This window comes from Lytechinus variegatus, chromosome 1 (genome assembly GCF_018143015.1).
Source record: "Lytechinus variegatus isolate NC3 chromosome 1, Lvar_3.0, whole genome shotgun sequence".
Taxonomy (NCBI): domain Eukaryota; kingdom Metazoa; phylum Echinodermata; class Echinoidea; order Temnopleuroida; family Toxopneustidae; genus Lytechinus; species Lytechinus variegatus.
This window is the reverse complement of record NC_054740.1, coordinates 78,583,228-78,603,732: the sequence shown is the minus strand read 5'-3', so window position 1 is coordinate 78,603,732 and position 20,505 is coordinate 78,583,228. Positions and strand designations below refer to the sequence as shown.

Sequence of the window (20,505 nt, the reverse complement as noted above, 5' to 3'; positions counted from 1 at the left end):
AACGGTCCCTAGATTCTTCCCTGGCTTACAGCTGAAGCTCTGAGTAGACTGCTTCTAACATCACATTACATTTTTGTTTTATTTGTATTCAAATTGATTTATCATTGAATACTTGTATGTCTTTTGAAGTACCAAATAAATAATAAATGAATTAAAAATCAATAAAAGGACATCACTTTAACCATTAGGAATGATTAAACATCAAATAACTTGATATAGAGAAAAAAACATAAGGGAAGAAAATACTGTCAATTCCTAAAAATATTTCATCAAAACGTACAAAATATTGTGAAGTTTGAAATTGTCATCAATGAAAACAAACAGAAGATACTGTAGTATTTCTTGTGAATTTCTAATATGCTTTCATGATTACATCAATGGAACATTCCCTTATTTGCGGTAGAGTACATAGAAGCCTTTTAATACACCACAGATATTTTGAACACAATTTCATTGATCACACTTTCAAATTTTTATGATTTCTATCACAATGGATCTAAGTTGTTCAAATTTCAATGACTTGTTTCTACATGATGTCAGCTTTAAAAGCAAACAAATACTCAATATCAAAATGGACTTGACTTTACATTAGCTGTCTCGTCACAAAGTATCAATAATTTGAAGTACACACCACAATGACTAAATTATATTTGATCACTGACATAATGACATGGTACATGTACATGCATTCATGAGTATTGCTTTATTGTTCTAAGGCTACAAATGTTTGAAAGTATAATTTATTCATAACAAGGCTAGAACATCACAAAATACTGAAGTTTTGAAATGAATTGCAAAATTGAAAGGAAAAAAAAAATAGGAAGAAAAAAGGTTAGCACCATATACCACAATACATGTTACTGTGAAGTTGATTTGTAATACATACCATTCCGATTTAAGACACATTTGATCAATCTCATATTACCACCATCATGAATACTAAAATATTCATAGCTTGGTTCTAGCCATTTACGAAATAATCAAACTGAAAATATTTTGATAAAGGACTGTAAAGCAGAAAAAGTTGAAAAGCTTGCATAGTAGGTAGGCCGAGTAGGCAAGGAGAGAGGCTTAATAGAGGGCTGGCTTGTGTTGATAAAAGAAAGCTGGATTGAGTTGTAGAGTGGAGTTGTAGAGATGGAGAGTCAACCTAATCTGGTCCAGCTCTACAACTCCACTCACAGACTCCAGCGAGCCTTCTCTCATCTTTCTAACTCAAGCCAGCCTTTTCCTCAAGCCTCTCACCTTACCCACGACTCACACTTTTCTACTCTTTCTGACTTACAGTCCTTTACCTCTACTTTCTCCTAGTCCTTTCCAGGACTTTACACGTGGTGTATCATAAAAAATTTCAGTGACTCTTAACCTTATCTAGGGGGGGGGGCCTCGGAGGCCCCCCTCAACAAATCGCACAATATTTTCGCCATGCGAAATTTTTTGACCACGCCGCCCGCTGACTTTTTACTTTCAAGTCTTGTGCAACTTTTGAGACCAATTTTGCATCTCCAGGGTACGTGGTTCCGAAATTACGCAACATTATGTAAGTGCATGTCAGACCAAAAATTGCTAAAAAATGTGATTTTGTGTTTTCAACCAAAATTCAATGCGAATTGTGTTTTCAACCAAAATTCATAAATGCATGATTATTTTTGGTTTTGCTGGTCTAAATATATTTATTTTAAGCTTCTTATGATCACAGAAGAGTCCCCAACAAAGTTCATTGACAAAACAATGAAAACAACAGGTCAAAAAAACAAAGAAATACAATCTTGTAGATTATGTCCAAGGCAACCCACGTGCCAATTTTCGGCACGATCACGTGGTCGACGGCCGAGATCTTAAGGGGGGGCCTCTCAGGCCCCCCGGCCATATGAACTCCCAAAATACCCCGGCCTAGATAGGGTTAAATCCAAAATATAACTTTAAAAATGTTCTGACATGTAACATTTTCTGATCTAACGTCGTGGATTTTAGCGTTGGAGAGTTCATAGCCAATGAATGCTAAACTGGTTCTATAGATGTTCCATACAACTTTCCATGTACAAAATACAAGTCAAAACTTCTATAATGTGATCACGCAATGTACATAAAAATCATCAATTTTTGTATAGCACCATACATGCACATTATTTTAAAAATCATGTTACATTTGAAGGTGACTTAGAGATAGAGCAGACTTTACAGTGCCGCATACAGCCCATGATAAGGAATATATCACAAGCTTTATTACAAACAGTGAAGAGATCTTGACTACATGTATATTTAGAATATGGCAGCGAGTTGGAGGGGGCAATATAATGTCATAAGGATCATGTACAACTTGGTTTTATAATTATATTTCACTTGCTCAATTCATTCTAAAAATAATTTTTCCATGAAGAGTACATATTCTGCATACAAGTAATCATCGTATTTAGAAGGGGAGAAACTTCAGAGAAAAGATCCAAATTACATCTCTGGAATTTGCTCCAATGATACATATCACCAAGAAAGCAAGTAAAACAGGGCAGATGTGTCCTATACGTACATGTAGTTCATGATTTTATTCATTGATGAAGTTAAAAATAGTACCAACTTCACATCCAATACACCAAGATCAAAATCGGCAGATTAAACATGAAGCATCCATCCAATAACAAAAGGTAATTTCTTATTTTGTGTTCAGAATTTCAGATATTTTTGTGAGATTAATGAGTGGCTTCTGGTTCATGTGCACGTCAATCATTCGCTGAGTTCAAAATAACAGAATTAACAAACACAAACAAAGCACAAATCTGCATGGCACATGCAGAGTTCACATGTTAAGTCTATGCATTTTTGGAACATGTATGTAACTAAAAATATTTTGCGTTATGTAGCATTTGACTTTAGGTTCATTTGCTAAAGTCACTTAAATAAAACCCTCTGCAGCTTCAATTTACAGTATTTTTTAATAGTGAAGCATCGACACACACTTCTTGAATGTGCATATTTTCTGAAGATCACTGATATTTCCTTAAACGTACAGGCAAGACTTTAGCATGAATTTACATGTAATTATATAATGATTGAATAAAAAAAAAATTGACATCTCACAAATCCCCAATTTAAAGAAAAAAAATGTCATGAACCCAAAATTATTATAAATAGCTTAAAAAATTATTTTCTCCCAAATAATCTGATACCATATTTATGTGGTGTATGTTTACACTTGGATAATCAGGATGTAATATAAAGTTTGATTTGCGCTAAAAAATAAGGCACGGTTGCAATGAATGAATCCAAATGCTAATGATGTCATAATCTTTCATAAGGTGCCGTAAACGTCATTGCAAACCTCTTTTCAATGAAACTTACTTGAGAGTTGATACTTTTTTAACAATTGTGTTAATAATTGAAAAACAGTGTTTTGTAATGGATGAAATCATTGACATCTGGATTCATTAATTGGAATCATGCCTTAATTTGGCAAAAAATTGACATCATAGCAAAGAATACCTTCTGATTATCCAATATCAAGTTATTTGGGAGAAAATACTATTCCAGGTCATATGTAATAATTACCAGTATGTGTTTATGGCACATTGTCCCCTTAAATTGGGGATTTATGATGTATCAATTTTTTTTTACTCACCAGATAATATCAGTTGACTTCTTGGACTCACATTGACACTACAATAGCACATAACTATGTTCAGTGAACCATATCTATTGTTCTGGGCCTTTTCAGTATAAGTGTGAGTCAAAATTGCCAGCTTGTACCAAACAATATTGAAATTTTAATGTGCGATAACTCAGTCGGTAAGGCAGGGGTTTCGGATGCTGGTGACCCCGGTTAGATTCCCACTTGGTGAGCTAGTGCCATTTGGTAAGGCATTACTCCTCATTACAAGGTCCCTCAGAGAGAACCTTAAGCCGCCAGTTCTCTGGTTGCTTGCTTACAAGCACTCATGCTTTCTTAGTAATCAGGTAAAACATCACTACCATTTATACCATTTCACATTGACTTCAGTTGTTGCCACAAAACCTTTTAAAACTACAATGCTGTATTTCAGATACTAGATTCTAAAAAGCATTGTAAATCAAAATTCAATATAAACTGTAATACAATGCTTGGAATCTGTTGCTAAGACTCAAGTCAATGATAAACACAATCAGAGCAGAATTATTTGCGATAGTCACAGACCATGCTACACAAGTAGATTAGTAGAAGACATGTTTTGTTAATCTGCATGAATATATCGAAATAAGCATAATAAATAAATATAAAAAATGGCGAGTAAAGATAAGTTAGTAATGCCCATAATCAAGGGTGGGCATCATGTTATAGAGCTGTGTAGGGTCTAATGTATGCATTAACTCTCTTTCACTTGGCACTGATGGCTTTGGCTGTGAAGGTGGCTGTTGGGGTACAGGAGGACTGACAGGAACTGTATTAGCACTTTTTGTTGACTTGGACCGCTGACGACTCGAGGATGGTGGTTTACCACCAGATCCTGCCCATAGGTCCACCCCATGCTCCTTCTTCTTGTGATTCTTCAGACTGACATTGTGAGTGAATGAACGATCGCAGAAGTTACAGCGGTAGGGTTTCTCGCCGGTGTGTTGTCTCCGATGGGCAAGCATGTTATGATACTGGGTGAAGCCACGCCCACAATCGGGGCACATGTGGGGCTTCACTTTACGATGGACCAGTTCGTGTTTCTCCAGCCCATGGGTTGAGAGGAACTTCTTACCACATATCTTACATTCAAATTCCCGCTCTCCTGTGTGGCAGCGCATGTGAGAGCTCAAGCTGCACTTGAAGCGGTAGCCTTTGCCACAGACTTCACAGATGTGCTTGAGGACTTCCCCCAGTTTCTTAGCCTGGTGAACTCGGACATGAGCTCTGAAAGCCTCTTTGGTAAACATCTTCCCACACTCTTGGCACAGACGACGCTCTGCATGCACAGCAAAATGGAAGTTCTTCTGCCCAGGACGAAAGCGAATATAGTCATCACATTGTGGACAGTGAACAAATGTGTTTGCCCACCTGTCTATTTCTTCCCACTCTTTGAAAGGTTTTGTTTTCTTTCTCTTCTTTTTCATTCCAGGCTCATCTTCATCTTCCTTCTGGTCATCATCACCTTGTTGTTCATTAGTCCCATCTTCAACCTCTTTGATGCCTTCATTTGATCTTGAATCCGTATCATGTGCAGTTTCCTTTTCTGGTCTTTGGTCATTTACACCTTCTTCAACCCTCTCTGTCCTCTCCTGCGACACACCCTCATCATTCCGATTTGTATTTTCTTCACTGTGCCTCAAATTCATATCAACATAAGTGTTGTCCTGGGAGGGGGCAGGGTCCATTCCCATCAGATTACCTTCAGGCATGTTATACCCTTCCCCATGTTGCTCCTGTCTGTGCCCACCCCCTCCTCCTCCATCAATTCCCATTTGCATATTCTGTCCAAGAGATGTAATAACATGGGGGTACTGCCCCCCACTCTTACCCCACTCCCGCCCATCCTCATAATGCTTCCGGTAGCCAGGGATGGCATCATACCCTCGGTTAGGCCCCCAGGACTGTTCCCCAGGCATCATCTGGCCTGATGCCAAGGTCTACTGTACATATTTCCTTGCATTTTACCCCACTCATTGGAATAGCTCTCATGAAGATGCCTCTTGAACGGCGGCATCATCTCAAAGCGTCTCGCATCCACCATATCTGGCCCATAAGCCATTGTCCGATACATCTCACTCTCTGCCATTCTGCGTTGCTCACTCTCCTGCATAGATGAATGTTGGTCAGGCAGATGGCCCAGGTCTTCGTAATGTTTCCCAGGGTCATGGAACTGCTTTTCTGAACCATGGAAGTGTTTCTCGGCCTCCTGCCCATCATTTGAATTATCCTCTCCAGCAGGATTGGTTGGTTCCTTGGATTTCAGATATTCAGCACCATGCACTGATTCTAGGTGAGACCTGAAGGCATCGATTCCATCCAAGCGAAGGCAACAGATCTTGCATTCGTAACGCCTTGGAAGAGCATTCCAGTCAAGGTTTTTTAAAGTACTCATCACAGAAGGCCTCCTGAAACATTAAGTTTTTAAAAAATGCAGTTACAGTGGAGTGGATAGTACACACACACACAAAGTCAGTTGTACTCTAATGACTATGCACTCTCTATGATTGTGATGTCAACCCCCAAGTAAAAAATTGACCTGTCCATTGCAACCGATAGATGGCACATCATATTGTAAATCCACAGAATTCTCATGGACTAAAACAGACCTTGAGTTATGTCACAAAGACTCTAGATTTCCTACTCACCTTCCACCAGTGTGTATCCTGGGAGCTCTTCTCTTCTTCTTTTCAGTCTTGATGATAATCGGTTTTGGTTTTGGTTTCCGTCCCCTCTTCTTTGGCTGTACAACAGGTGCTTCTCCACTTTCTTGCTCCCTATTCTTCTGGACCTTGAGGGATCTCTTCGGCTGGCGTGTAGTAGATTTGGTCATCCTGGATTGTCGAGGGCTAGAGTTCACATCCATCAACTTCCGAGGTCTCTGGGATTTCCTCTTATTTCTCACTGGATTTGATGGCTAGGAGAACAATGTGATATCAGGCTTGAGAGTAACTATTATAGATTTAGAGAGCAATGCATGTCATGGTCCCAAATTCATTTCAGGGAGGGGGGGGGGTGTTTTACAAAGTGTAATTAAAATTCACATTTATTATTATTTAGTTAACTGTGGTAAATAGCACATCATTTTATTGGTAAGATCATGATCATGAGATGCGTTTTACGGTCAGTCAAATAAATTGCATACAAAGCCTGGCGCACACTACACGAGCCTATGCTATCCAATTTTCACAGAAACTACAATACTAATATGGACATTCCAACCAATAAAATCTTAACAATGTAAGTTCAAAATAAAGTTATAAATACTGAAATTGAATTTAAAGTGTATTTCAAATCTCCATGTTGGAATAAAAGTTATTCAATTCCAAATCATAATGACGTCATCATCGGCTGCGACTTTAACCCACTTTGGACTTCGCTCTGGCATTATTGCCTGCAGTTCTTGGAACTTACACATTTAATATAAAATGTGGTTTGTTCATATATTATGTTGTATTGGATCATGTAATGTGCACCTTTAAATCTCATGAGTGTGCTGGTACTTCTGCATGACTTCTAGTCAGATTTAAACCTTTGTAAAACACACCCAGATGATATTGAGAACGACGCCATATAAAAGCCTGGCAAAATGAACAGTCGATACAATCAGGCTGGACTCTTTCAAGTTTTAGAATCATATTAAAGTAGCATCATTTGACGAAACAAATGCAAAACCATGTGGTTTACGTATGTGGTCTAGTGGTTAGAGCATTAGATTAACTACTGTAAAGTTGTGAGGTTGAGCACCGGCTCTGCCATTGCCTCCACTTTGATAAAAAGACCCGAGAGCAATTTCTGTCGTCTATAAGGTCAGCCACTATGTCTGATTAACTTAGATGTAAAATGTGTCTTCTGTAATTGGTTATATACAAGCTTGGCACTATACCAGGAAAAATTTTGTCTGCAGCTAACACTATGTACTACTTTTATATCATGGATGACTGCTCATCTCTGTAATTTGAAAGAACTTTGCCCTTTGCTTGTAAAAAAGGGGCTAATGATGCCGCAATTCACAATTTTTATTATCATAATATGATTTCAGTCTAGTCTACATTCCTTTTAAGAGTTACAACTATGGTAACGATGCCATCATGGTAACAAAGCACAGCAGCCAATCATAATAAAGGTTTCCATGGTAGTTTGCAACATTGACAGAGTTACCATAGTTTTATGAAAAGGTCCCCAGAATCTACACAATTATAATATGTGATCTGTGTGTCATAATGGTACATTAATTGCATTACAATGTGTGAGGCTACCTTATAGGCTCCAAAGGCTTCAGAATCGCGAGCTGGATCATAGTCATAGTCATCCTTCTCTTCAACTGGATCATATAAATCATCAATATCATCGTCATCAAGATAACCATCGGCCCATTCTTCAGGTTTCTCGACTTTCACTTGCTTAGGTTTTTTTGTCTTCCTCTGATGTTTGAGGCTCTCTTTCTTTTTCCTTTTCAGGCCTTTCTCTGGTTTTGGAGGAGCCATGAATTGCTGAAAATAGGACTTGTCCATGCTGAAATGATAAAAAAAGAGTTAAAGGAAGAAAAGTATTTTATAAATTTTTGGTTTAAATACTAGGACATCATTGACCCAACAGTTGTTTCTGTAACAGCCTTAAAATTGCTTTTGAGAGTACAAGTCTTTATTTGCTCCATTCAATACTCTTGATTACAAATGTTTTCAAGTCTCTATTGTTCAGTTTTTCCTCAAAATATTGTGTAGCAAAGTTGCATGAAATTTCCTAACCTTTATAATGGTATCCACATCATATAGATTATTATTTCCTCACTAAATTATGAGCTGTATAAAAAAAAAATCAATTTTCTGGAGGGTTTTTGTATGCATCATAGTGATACTCCCTTGCTATTACATGTACTGCCACTTCCTGTTCTTTGTTATCCAGTGATACCTCACAAACTTGCTTTAGTGTGTGTGTGTGTATTTGAGTTTTGTCAGACGTGTATCAATCAGATATGATTATTTACGTCTGGGACCGACCTTTAACGTCACCATCCGAAAGACGTGACCAGGGCTCGAACCTCGAACCTCTGCATCAATTCGTAACTTCCCTACAGCTTGGATTACAGGCGCGCGTCAAGTAAAAGCTTGCTTCCAAGTATCAGGCTTTTGTACCCTCTTTTTTATACTCAAACTTCCTGTTTTTTTGTTATGAATTGATTTTCAAATACAGTCCGACCTCTCTTATCCGGACACGTTGGGACCAGCACCAAACCGGATAAGGGATTTATCCGGATCTGAGAGACCCAATATTAAATACACGCAGCTGCGCTGCCGGCTGCCTCCCCAGGCCACCGGCGGTAGCTACACTATTGTAGTGGGCGTACGGTACAGACAATATTCACTGCAGAGTCAGTGCAAATTATAGGCAGTGTTTTCATGGAAATGAAATCGATCGATGGCCAAAACTCTTGGATAATTTACCTGCTAAAATGACTGAGGTATACATCGAGCATACCTCGAAAGAAAGAGAATGACTTGATGAAACCAAGTTTTTAAAAAAGATCATCGCGGCGGGTATCGCAGCTTCGCAATGTCAGCCATTGTTACACTAACTGTAGGCTCAAACATGATAGATGGCGCTGTCCTTATTGAGGCCTAAAGTTAGCTAGCAAGACATGTGTTGTTTTTCCCGCGAAGCAAAAAGAGAAACGTGATGAAATATTTGCGCTGCACCCTGATTTACAGGAAATTATCATTCCTAAAGTTCTTTTGGTGATTTGGGTGAGATATTTTCATGAAAAATATGTTTGGTGTAGGGTGACTATGTTGGGAAATATAATGTAATCAAAGTGAGTATACGTATAGGATTGAGTTTAGATTGAAATCTCATTTCCTAACGTACCAGTACTAGATTGAATAAAAAAAAAATTTCGGCAAGTGTGCGTCCGGATAATAGAGAGATCCGGATAAGGGGAGGCCGGATAAGAGGGGTCGGACTGTATATTGGTTCTCATTAAGTTTGTAGAAGCTGTTTGATGAAATGTCTTATATTGTGGAAGTTTCTGTAGCTTTAGATGCATACCATGAATCTTCTCAAGCATGTAGAAATACAGGTACTTGAATGCAAACAATGTGAGTAAAGTTATCTGTCAAAAAGCTGATTTCACACTGCACACAATAGTGCTAATTATGGCTAATTATGGGTGCGATGCGCAATACATGTACATTAAAAAACACTGTAACAATGATTGTTATTCCAAATGTGCGCAGTCATGCATGTAGCAGGCGAGGAAAGGGAACAATGCAAGCACAAAGCAATCAATAGTAGGCATGTTAGGCATTTTATAGTAGGCTATGCAGCATGCATTCCAGACTCAAGGAGTTAAACAAAAGATTAGATCATTAGGATAAAGATTAGGCTTGGGGGCTAATGTTTGGCATAACGGACAAACTGTCATTTACTGAAGAAACTGGAATCTGCCAATACAACCGACTGATATACTTACTGGTCCATCATGATCTTTGCCAGTTCACAATCTGTTTTAACAGCTAAGCTCTCCTTCCATGCATCCCATCGACCAAGCTGCTTTCCTATTCTCAAAACACGCTTTATCACTTTTCCTGGTTTAGCCTTCACAACCGGGGGTAAGGCATACTGCTCCTGCTGTGTCTTAGGGGATGTGCTCCGAGTTCTAAGGCGCAGTTTGATGGATACTGGCCTTTCAATTATCTTGCCTTCGTCGCTGGGCTTTGGTTGTGGTGTTGTCCTGTGAGGGTTGCTTGTTGGTTCCTTAGAAGACTGCTTCATATATTCTTGTTCCTTTCTTCGCTGCTGGTTTTGTGCACCGTACCTGTGTAGATCTGAAAGAAGATGCCCGCGTTGTTTTGCCTGGAAACGCAGGCCCTGGATATCATGCTCGATCTTAGCAACAAGTTTTTGTGTCTCTTTTATTCTATCTTCCTCATCATTCTCATCCTCATATTCCCCTTCATCTTCTTCATCATCTTCCTCCTCTATGTCCCCTTGGTTCATCTCTCTCCGAGTGCCCTCGAGATCATCATGGACATCATGAGCTGTGTGACTTTCTTCGTGTATAGCAACATCCTCATCAACCTCTCTATTCCTAGTACCTATTTGTTCACCAAGACCATAGTTTATTTGTTCTCTTGAAGATTCTGGATCTTCACTCTCTGATTCATCTGAATGACTACCTCTTCTCAGAGACTGCTCATGTGACAAACTCTGAAAAGAAAAAAAAAGCTACATAGTAACTATATTCATATTGTGCATTATTAATCTTTCAGTTTCACAGTAAAGTGGCATAATGTAAGTTAGAAAAACAACAACTACTTGACAGAACGTTTAACAAAAATTTTAATGTTTTATAAGCAGAGAGATTTCCTCTCTACGAAACTCAGTTCTGAATACAGGCCATTTCAAATGAAAATATTTGAAATACTTGCTTATTAGGAACAAATTATCTGCAACTACCTGTACACTTGTTGACGATCTGAAACACGAAGAATGTTATGACAATGAAAAGAAAATACTTGTAAAAGCACTGATCTGTTACAAAAATGGTTCAATGTCAAATACACACAGAAAGGTATAATCACTCTCATTTTCAAAAGAGGAGATATGAAATATTCAAGTAACTGGAGGCAGATTACTATTCTAACTTATGACTACAAGATAATTGCAGCAGTTTTGGCGACATGTTTGCAGAAAGTAATTAGTAACATTCAGTTATCAATGAAAATGAAAATGAAACTGGGTACATTAAAGTCCGTTTCACTGCATGCAATGTTCGGCACACTAAAGATGTTATTCTTCTGTCACAGCCTGTGCATGAGTGTGTGTGCGGTAGGATTGAGGCTGAGCTGTGCAAATAGTAAAGTGACCTACGATGGGAATTTTGTGGAATGATTTCTACACCTGATCTATATTGAATTTTAGATTAGGTTGATTTCCAAACAATTTAGTATTGTGGAATGTTACATGTATTTCCATATTTTTTTTATTAACCTAAAGGGTACTGTTTTGCAATAAAAATGGGCTATAGCAATATTATTTGGCAGAGAAGTCTGAATTGATGTGAACTTTATTTTTGTGAACTTTGTTTTATTTCTCTTGCCTAGACTAGTCTAGATAATCTGAAATTTATATTTCTTAAGAGAAATAGAAAGAAGAGGAGTGATGAAAGCTCGGTACAGAAAAAGATAAGTCTATCTAGCTGGAAAAATCATTGAATACGTGTGAATTTTTGTTTTCATTCAATGTCTTCCATATTCTATAATATACACGAAGCTTATATATTAAAGATTATCGGATGATTGAATAGCCATGTGATTGTTTTTGTATCGACACGATCTTCAAATGTCCTGTTGTTTCATGTATTACAATTTTTATGAATGTTATGTTATTTCAAAATAAAATACTCTAATTGGAGGCAAAAACAAAATGAAAGGAAAACATGAATGGAAAAGAAACAAAAAACAAATTTGAAACGACTAGAAACACTACAACTAATCCTACCTCTCTATCTAATTGATCATCCTCATTGTCTTCATCATCATCAGCCTCATCTCCAGATGATCCTGATGATGGTGCCGAGCTGAATTCCTCCTCTTCCTCATTCACCTTTTCATATTCTTCATGCCCCCTCTCCCTTGTCTCCTGCTCTTCTTCTTTCACATCTAGCTTGTCATCATAACCTCCATTTGGTTGCAAGACTGTTGTAGACTGACTCCCATCCTTCCATGCCTGTGGTTGAACTGAGAGGTCAAAGTGATGCCCTGGATCATGGTACTCCTCTGGTGATCCCATATTCATCACTTCTGGAGGAGTATTCATCTTGCTGCACACTAAATGAAAATATCAAATGAAAGTAATCAACATTTCTCCCCCTTTTTACAGCATTCACAATTGACTTTTTTGCCACCAATTTTCAGTCATTCTTGTATCTTATTTCATTATCAATTGCTACCTTTTTCTTTCTTATCTTTTTCGACATTTTTAAAAATAATTTTTGTACTGTAATCCATCCATCTGTTTTCTTCTGTTCCTTTCATCTTTTATTGGCTGTTCAATTTACCCTTAGATGCCTATCTCTTCTTCCCTTATTTTGTCTTCCTTTTCATTATTCTTATGACACTATATGTGATGAGCGTACATCAGCAAATGATCCAGGATTTCATACATGTATATGTGGGGCTCTAGTTGGCAAACTATACAATATATGTCACTATCATATAAGTGTAGTTCATAGACTAACACTTCCACTTAGTGTGTACATATACAAATGATGCATGGGTTAGAGTGGGTCAGTAGGAACTGTGTGCACAAGGTAACTTTGGCATGGTTTAGACCATATGCCAAAGTTACCACGTGCACACAGTTCCACTGACCCACAAAAAAAACCCATGCATCATCTGTTTTATAGAATGGAAAAAATATATTGAATAAACCACAAAGATGAATGATTTACCGGATGCATGATAATTTCATGCGTCCGGTAATTTCAATGTATTGGACGCACGAAAAAATTTACCGGACGCATGATTTTTTTTAACCGGATGCATGATTTATTTACCGGATGCATGAAAATTCCAAAATGTAATGCAGACACTTTGATAACCCTGGACAACATAAATATGTATGCCTAACTTGATAATATGTTGGCACAAAGGCATTATTATACCCAAAATGCCAGATACAGCTTTGCATTGACTAGTAATATGATGCAGCCTCCGACCTCCAATAGCTGTGTGTGTGTATGCCCGAGCCGTGCCGGGGGACAGTGCCTACGGCTGCCTGGGCCTGCACTGCTGCAGTGGACATTTGGCTATGCACAGCCAGCCCAGGGCAGTAGATCTACATGTACATGTAATGTTAGATCATACGTCTGGACTTCTCAACTAACGAGTATGCGGGCAGTTTTCATCCATATGACAATTACGCTACCGTATTTGTACTTATAGATCATTTTGCGTCCTTAATTTGATTCATGGCTTGATCGAAAATTCAAAATTTTGACATATACAAGCGTAACAGTACATGCGCGATGACATCACAATGACCTTTTCAACCAATAGCTTGTTTACAGTGGATATCGTTTTGATTATTGGGATATCGTTCATGCAGCCCAGTAAAAATTCTTGCACAGCTCTCAAACAATCAGATTGCAGGGATTTTCTCATCCATTCTATAATGTTTGATAACATCATACATGTGTGTGCTGCGGTTGAGACCCCCATTTCCAACCTAAATTTCTGATCCAGAGTATCACCAATTTAACGTTAGAAAGCCATAGAAATTCCTATTATTATCGTTCTGGAGACCCTGAAATTTGTGGTTCCTCGTTATAGTGCACGCCCATCGTGAACTACTAAGCCAGTTGGAGCAGCAAGCTTGATCGGCGCCGGGCTGGTTCACTTGACCCCTCACCGTGCTCTGATCCGTAGCTCACATCGAGCTAGCATTTTTAGCAATAATTGATCCAAGAGTAGTCCCAGAGACACCCCATTTTAAGACCAATGTCTAGTTCCAGAACCCAGTATTATTTACTTTGGTGTGGCACACGTCACACAGTATACTGTACATGTAGGTATACCCCCTGGCCCCTGCGAAGGTGCAGGCATTTTTTTTTTGTAGAGTCTATGTCCAGTGAATTTAGAGATTACACTCCCTGACTATGAAAGAAAAAAAACCAATAACAAGAGTTACAAATAAAATTGTAAAAAAAAGAAAATCAAAATAATGGTCATTAAAATGTTTTTATACAGAGTAAGAATTAGAATTAAAATATGTGGCCAAATGGGATAAATATTCTCTGAATGAATGCCTAAGTATCACAACCTGCAACCACCGTTTAATCTAAGTCGAACTTACTACATGTATGTATGTGGGAAGTTATAAATATTTTGAAGAGCTAAGTTAAGTTCCAGCCTTGGTCAAAGGCTTGAGCATCAGCTCTGCAAGACTGCTCGAACATTGGGCAGGAATAACTAGATAATTTCTGGGGATTTATTCAATAGCACAATTTTGCTTACCCGTTTCGTATTTCCAGCATCAAAAGAACTTTTTGAACTCAAAATCATGCTCGCAAAGAAAGTTTGATGTTTCATCGAATGGCGATGATTTGAGGGAGAAAATAAAACCCGGAAGTCAAATCCTGCGAAACTCGATATTTTCAAGATGGCGACTTTTTGGGTAGGAGTGACAAGAACATCTCTGTAAAATGGATTATTATTATGGACCTCAAAGTACACTATGCAAGTTTTAAATGTAATAATTTTGTGTGTTACAATATTATTTTATTTCCAAAGTGCATGTATTTTTTTAAGTATGGCAGTGGTCAAAACTTCGCGCATGTCCATACTTCGCGGACGGTCATTATCTCAATAACTAGCCAATATCCTTAAAATCTGACACCACCAACGTGAAAAGCAACCAAAAATTAACGTTTGGTGTAAACTTCTTCAGGATTAGTTCAGTATTCATGAAAATAATGACAAACGATCGGCAAATTTGTCACCGTTAGCACCCATTTTGAAGAAATCTGATATTCTCAACAAGCATCACGATATCACCATTTTGCAAGCAGAAATCATAAAAAATGTGATTTAAATGTGGTACTAACCGATTCTATAGCATTTTACCATCAATCTGATATAAAAATTTCACTTTTTGAGCTTGAGTTTTTGTTTAAATCTCCACAAAAACTTTGGTCCACGAAGTTAGGTCACACTTTTTCTGAGCGGTTTTCCAGCACAGCGTGCATTCGCTGATCGGAATGAAATTTTGAGATCGCGTTACCGGAGAAACCCCTTGACCTACTTTACATTTTCGTCTATGATTTTATAGTTTACGATTTTGCCGGCAATGTGGTATTTCTTGAATTGGTGTTGTATAAATTATGAATATTTTGTGAAAAAATGTAAGCCTGATGAATATTTTTGAAAAGTGTGTGAAGTTTGGACACCCCATCATGCCCATCATAAAGGTTACTTTTACTTTAGTTTTAGTGTTAAAGGATACACACAAAGAAAATTCACGAAAGTGATGATTATAGACAAATTATATATGAATGGAAAGGTCTTGTCTTTTTATACACAAATATGTCACTAAAAAGTCTTACAGATGTTGTGGAAATGCAAGAAATGAAATTAATAGAGACCCTTCTCAGCCCCCCAGCCGCCCCCAGGCAGACATTCACGCGATCGAAAACAGTCGAGAATAATGACGTCACATGATCGACTACACACTATCTCTCTAGCTCTGTGCATAATACACTTATATTTTTATACACTTTCCTGGTCTCTATTTTTCTTCGAATTTACCGTTTTCTTCATGTGTTGTGATATCCGATTTCGACATCTTCAGACTATAAAGAGAACCAGAACTGTGTTACTTTGTCCATTTTTATTGAATTATGAACTGGAAAGACCGATTTTGTCCACTCGACAGTCTTCGTTGTGTTGCTCTGATTCCAACCAAGCTGTACGGTCCCATTCACTTGCTGCCGATGCAGTGCAGGTTTCGCTGTTTGATCCAGTCAAAAGTCAAGGTAAGCATGTTTGGAAACTGTAGTCTGTACTTGTTCTGACGATGCATTCAGGTCAGATGACAGATACAGATCTGATATAATTTTAGAATCATGCATTTTGGCATGACTACTATTAAAATTAAAAAGTCTTTATTTTAGAAATAATGTTTTTGCACAATTCCAGCAGATTTTTCTTCACAAAGACTTCAGTCAGATTTCTACTAAATAAACTGGTCAGGACTCAGGCGATTAAATTATTTAGGAGCACTGGCATGGACCATGGCCGAAAATATGCTGTTTCAGAGGAATGTTTGGCATTATCGTAGTTTTTGTCACCAGTCCATTCACTGCCGTTTATTTCGTCAACGGCGGTGATCCACTCCCATTGACTTTGTACACAACGAGCGCACAAACACCAAATTTCACGATAAGGCCGAATGTTTTCACGATAAGGCCAAATGTTTAAGTTTTTATTATACACAGGTCTAGTACCCAATGCGTTTATGCTCAGGAGGGCCCTGTATCGTATACTTCCAGATACACAGAATTATATCACCATAATGCCGATGTCATGAAGCAAGACAAATTTTCAGCAGTGGTTACCCTGATCATGCTGATTCCTGGCCAAAACTAGAGTCTGGTGTTTCTTTCTGATTAGAGTGCTTCTACATATGAATGCATAGTGCCTTCAACATAAAACAATGAAGATAAATGCACTCTTTGTAATGACACAGAGTACCGTACCTCAAGTGATTCACTACCGCTAAGCGGTAAGTAGAGTGGGGCCTACACAAACATCACTTGAGCGTTGAGGTAGAGCACCAGTGTTCTGAGTGGAATTTTTCAGGTGTCTAAACCTACTATTATTTGTTGTTGACCGGGAATTACATGCCACCGCACGTCGTCAATCATCAAGATAATGAAATTCATACTTTGATTTGATTATTTAAATTATTTCTTTATTTTTTCTCTCTTCTACACACAGATCTGCACACTTGCTGACTCTGGTGACTTCTGGTCTCTGCTCGCTACTTCAATCTGGGAGATTCCATCATGTCCTCTTACTGATTTGGATATAGCCATTTTTTTTCACTCTTTCCAGGAGCTACGATGCAAGTTTTGGACTGATAATGATGCAACAGAAAATTTATCTTTATCGATCTTGGAAACGATTTTGAGCACAGTTTTGGAGAGAACTAAAAAAATTGACTTGGACAGGAATACAGCTTGTCGAAAATAAGAACACACAACTTAAAACGAAAAAAACAATTTTAATGTTATTAGGGCATTTTGCAAGAAATTTTCTAATCAATCACACGTCCCAAATCAAGGGTAAGTCCTTTGATTAAAGACAAACATGTACATGTAGTTGAACTGCTATTGCAACTCGATTACGCTTGAATTTGAATTTAAGACTTACGCTTGATTTGCAATGGAACATAAGTTTCTTGCAGTGCCCCATATTTGTGTTTTGTTATCAGATATCTAACGTGCTGATTTTTCTCGAAAGGTATAATATATTTGTCCTTTTAAACGGTATTTGAATATGGGTACGCCTTTTATTTGTTTTCCACAATATTTATTGCATGTACATGTATGAACAGAAGTGAAATATTTATTGTGAAGCACTGAATGTTGTGTGCTGTTGTGTGATGGTTCATCATTTTTTTTTGTTCTAAGACTGTAAGCCTGGTGGGTGTGAGGAAGTGGCCTGGATGAAAGAAAAGTGAACATGTGCCCAATTACAGATTTGCATATTTTAAGACAATTTTGTTTCTGGATAAATATTGCTATGCATTCCCTACATTAAGAGTAAAGGAGAAGTCCACACAATCAAAAATTCATTTGAATTTAAAGAAAAATAAGATATTGCAGGAAATTTCATAAAAACTTTGATTCAAATTAATATAATTACTACTCTAACATTGAGAAATTTTGCCTAATTTATAAAACGATGATATGCTCATCTGTGTCGATGTGCAAATTACACTAACTGTTATGTCACACGCACTAAGTTCTTTTGTATTTTGTTGTTTGATATATTTACATGACATGTAGATTTGATATTTAATTTTCTATTTATTTTCTGAAAAATTTTCAGAGGGATTTTAATTCCTCCAAATAACATTTAGAGTTACAGTTCCGTAAATGTAACCTATTGTGTTCGGATGAAGAAATTCCTATACTCAAATCTGCAAAGAATTAAAAAACAAAATGCCACAAAAAAATTAGAAACGAATGTGATGTAACAACACTAATTTGCATATCATTGTTTTGTGACTGTTTTGAGTAAAAACAGCAAGGGAAATTACTCTATTCAAATAATTTTTAGTTGATGTGGACTTGACTTTTAACTCATCCTGTACCCCTCCCATCCCAAATAAGAGTAGAATCTAATCAAGAACTTGAAAATCAAAAGCAGCAATTAAATAAGATTTGATAAATACAGGTCTGAATGGGATTTCACAAGAAAAAAAAGCTGGGTAGGGACGAGAAGGAATAAAAAAATAACCAAGTTAATCCGAGTTTTGAACCAGGGTCCTCGCACACGACAAAACGATGGCCAACACGTTTGGCCACAGACCACTCCCTACATTATGTTGTGCTTTTAAGATATATGAAACAAAGTCCGCTCGCCGCTGTGGGCTAATCATGTTTCGGCAATTCAACTGCAATTTCAATCATTTCGCGATGGATATTGCCATGTTATTTTGTGGTTCCTGACTTTGTTACGTAATGAAATTTCATAATTTTTTTTCAGTCGTGACGAAGAATGTCTATGCTTTATATTGATTATAATATCAATTTGTCGCAAGTGTGATTTCTAAGTGAAAATATGCTTTGTTTATTCAAATATATTTCTTGAAAAAAAATCATTTTTTCTAAGCTAAATATCGGTTACCAAAATACGTTAAATGTGCACTTTATTTCACTGTTCAGTAAATTCAAACTTTTATCTATATAACAAGACCAATCTTGTGAGGAATAAACAATTCTAAGAGCAAAAAACGCTGATTGGAAAGATCGTCTTCAATGGGCTGCTGTCAGCTCAGCTGCTCACGCTCATTGTGTGACGTCACTCAGCTGGAGCTCGCAAGAGGACCGATGGAAGGCAGAAATATGGCATGAAAATAAATCATTTTTGAGAGCTGATTTCTGCAAACTCTAATGACTATTTTGAAAAGTGAAGTTATATATCTGATTAGTAATACTTCCCCTTTACAATGATGACCACAAAAAGGCATTATAAAATACTTTGGATTCTTCGGATGTCTCCTTTAAAAAACTGTTTAAATTGTAATGTTATTCAATCTTGATCTCGCCAATTTACAAGGTGACTGACAGATACGAGAATGTCCAAGTTGAACCGGCTGTGATAGCTAGAATAATCATATTTGATTTTGCCTAGTCCATCTGACAAAACTCAATTAGATCTACACATGCACACAGTCACTGGTTTGAAATTCACTCGACCGCCCACTTGTTCACTGCTACCATCTGGCCTGTGGAGAATCTACAGGTAGGACTATGGTATGCCAATGCTGTATAGAGCACACACTTTAAAAAATCATTAAAATATCACTTTTGTGACCAAAATTATTAATTTCCATATATTTTTAATTTATTTATCATTAGTAATGTGGGAATAATTTTTGTATTCACCAGAGTGCTCAAAACTTGAATTTTGGGCATTTTTTGTATACGCCCTCTATAGGTGGAAAGTAATATGGCAAGAAAATTTTCATTTTTTGATCTCTATTTTTAATTAAGAAAAAAATTATATAAAGAATCAAATTTAAATAAGAGACAAGCGGTATGAATTAACAGGTCTAATGGAAACTGTCAGTGTAAAAAAATCAAGCATTTGCCCCAAAGAAAAAGAGAAAAATAGGCCAAACATTGCCACCTTTATTTTGTCACACATGGAGATATAACTGAGAACAAGGTTATATTATAACCTTGTTCATTGAATGAGTGCGACCGCCCAAGACAAGAGTGAGAGGCGAGACCAGCCAAGCTAGCGCAGCGCACACACTGACACAGACAGGCTTGTCGCCCAGCCGCGCCCCGGAGCCTGGAGTTCACCGCGCCTCGAATGGCAAAGCCAGGGCATGGGCTTTTCAAAATCAGCCAGAGCGTGTAAAGGGATGGGTCAATTTCAAAGTTCATTTACAAGCAACCACACAAAAAGTACCACTCCGAAGTAAATCAATAGAAGTTCAAAAGACATACCTTACCTTGAATTCATCAAAATGGTAGATGATGATTGTAAAAAGGCAATTTTCAAAGGATATAAAGTCTTATTGAGATCGAATTCCCAAAAAACATTATTCGACATTTAACTCCAGAGGGC

At 37.5% G+C, this 20,505-nt stretch overlaps 1 pseudogene; it reads right to left on the bottom strand.

The window, feature by feature from the left end:
- Nucleotides 1-3,102: 3,102 nt before the first annotated feature.
- LOC121424176 lies at nucleotides 3,103-20,489 on the bottom strand (annotated as a pseudogene).
- Nucleotides 20,490-20,505: the final 16 nt, after the last annotated feature.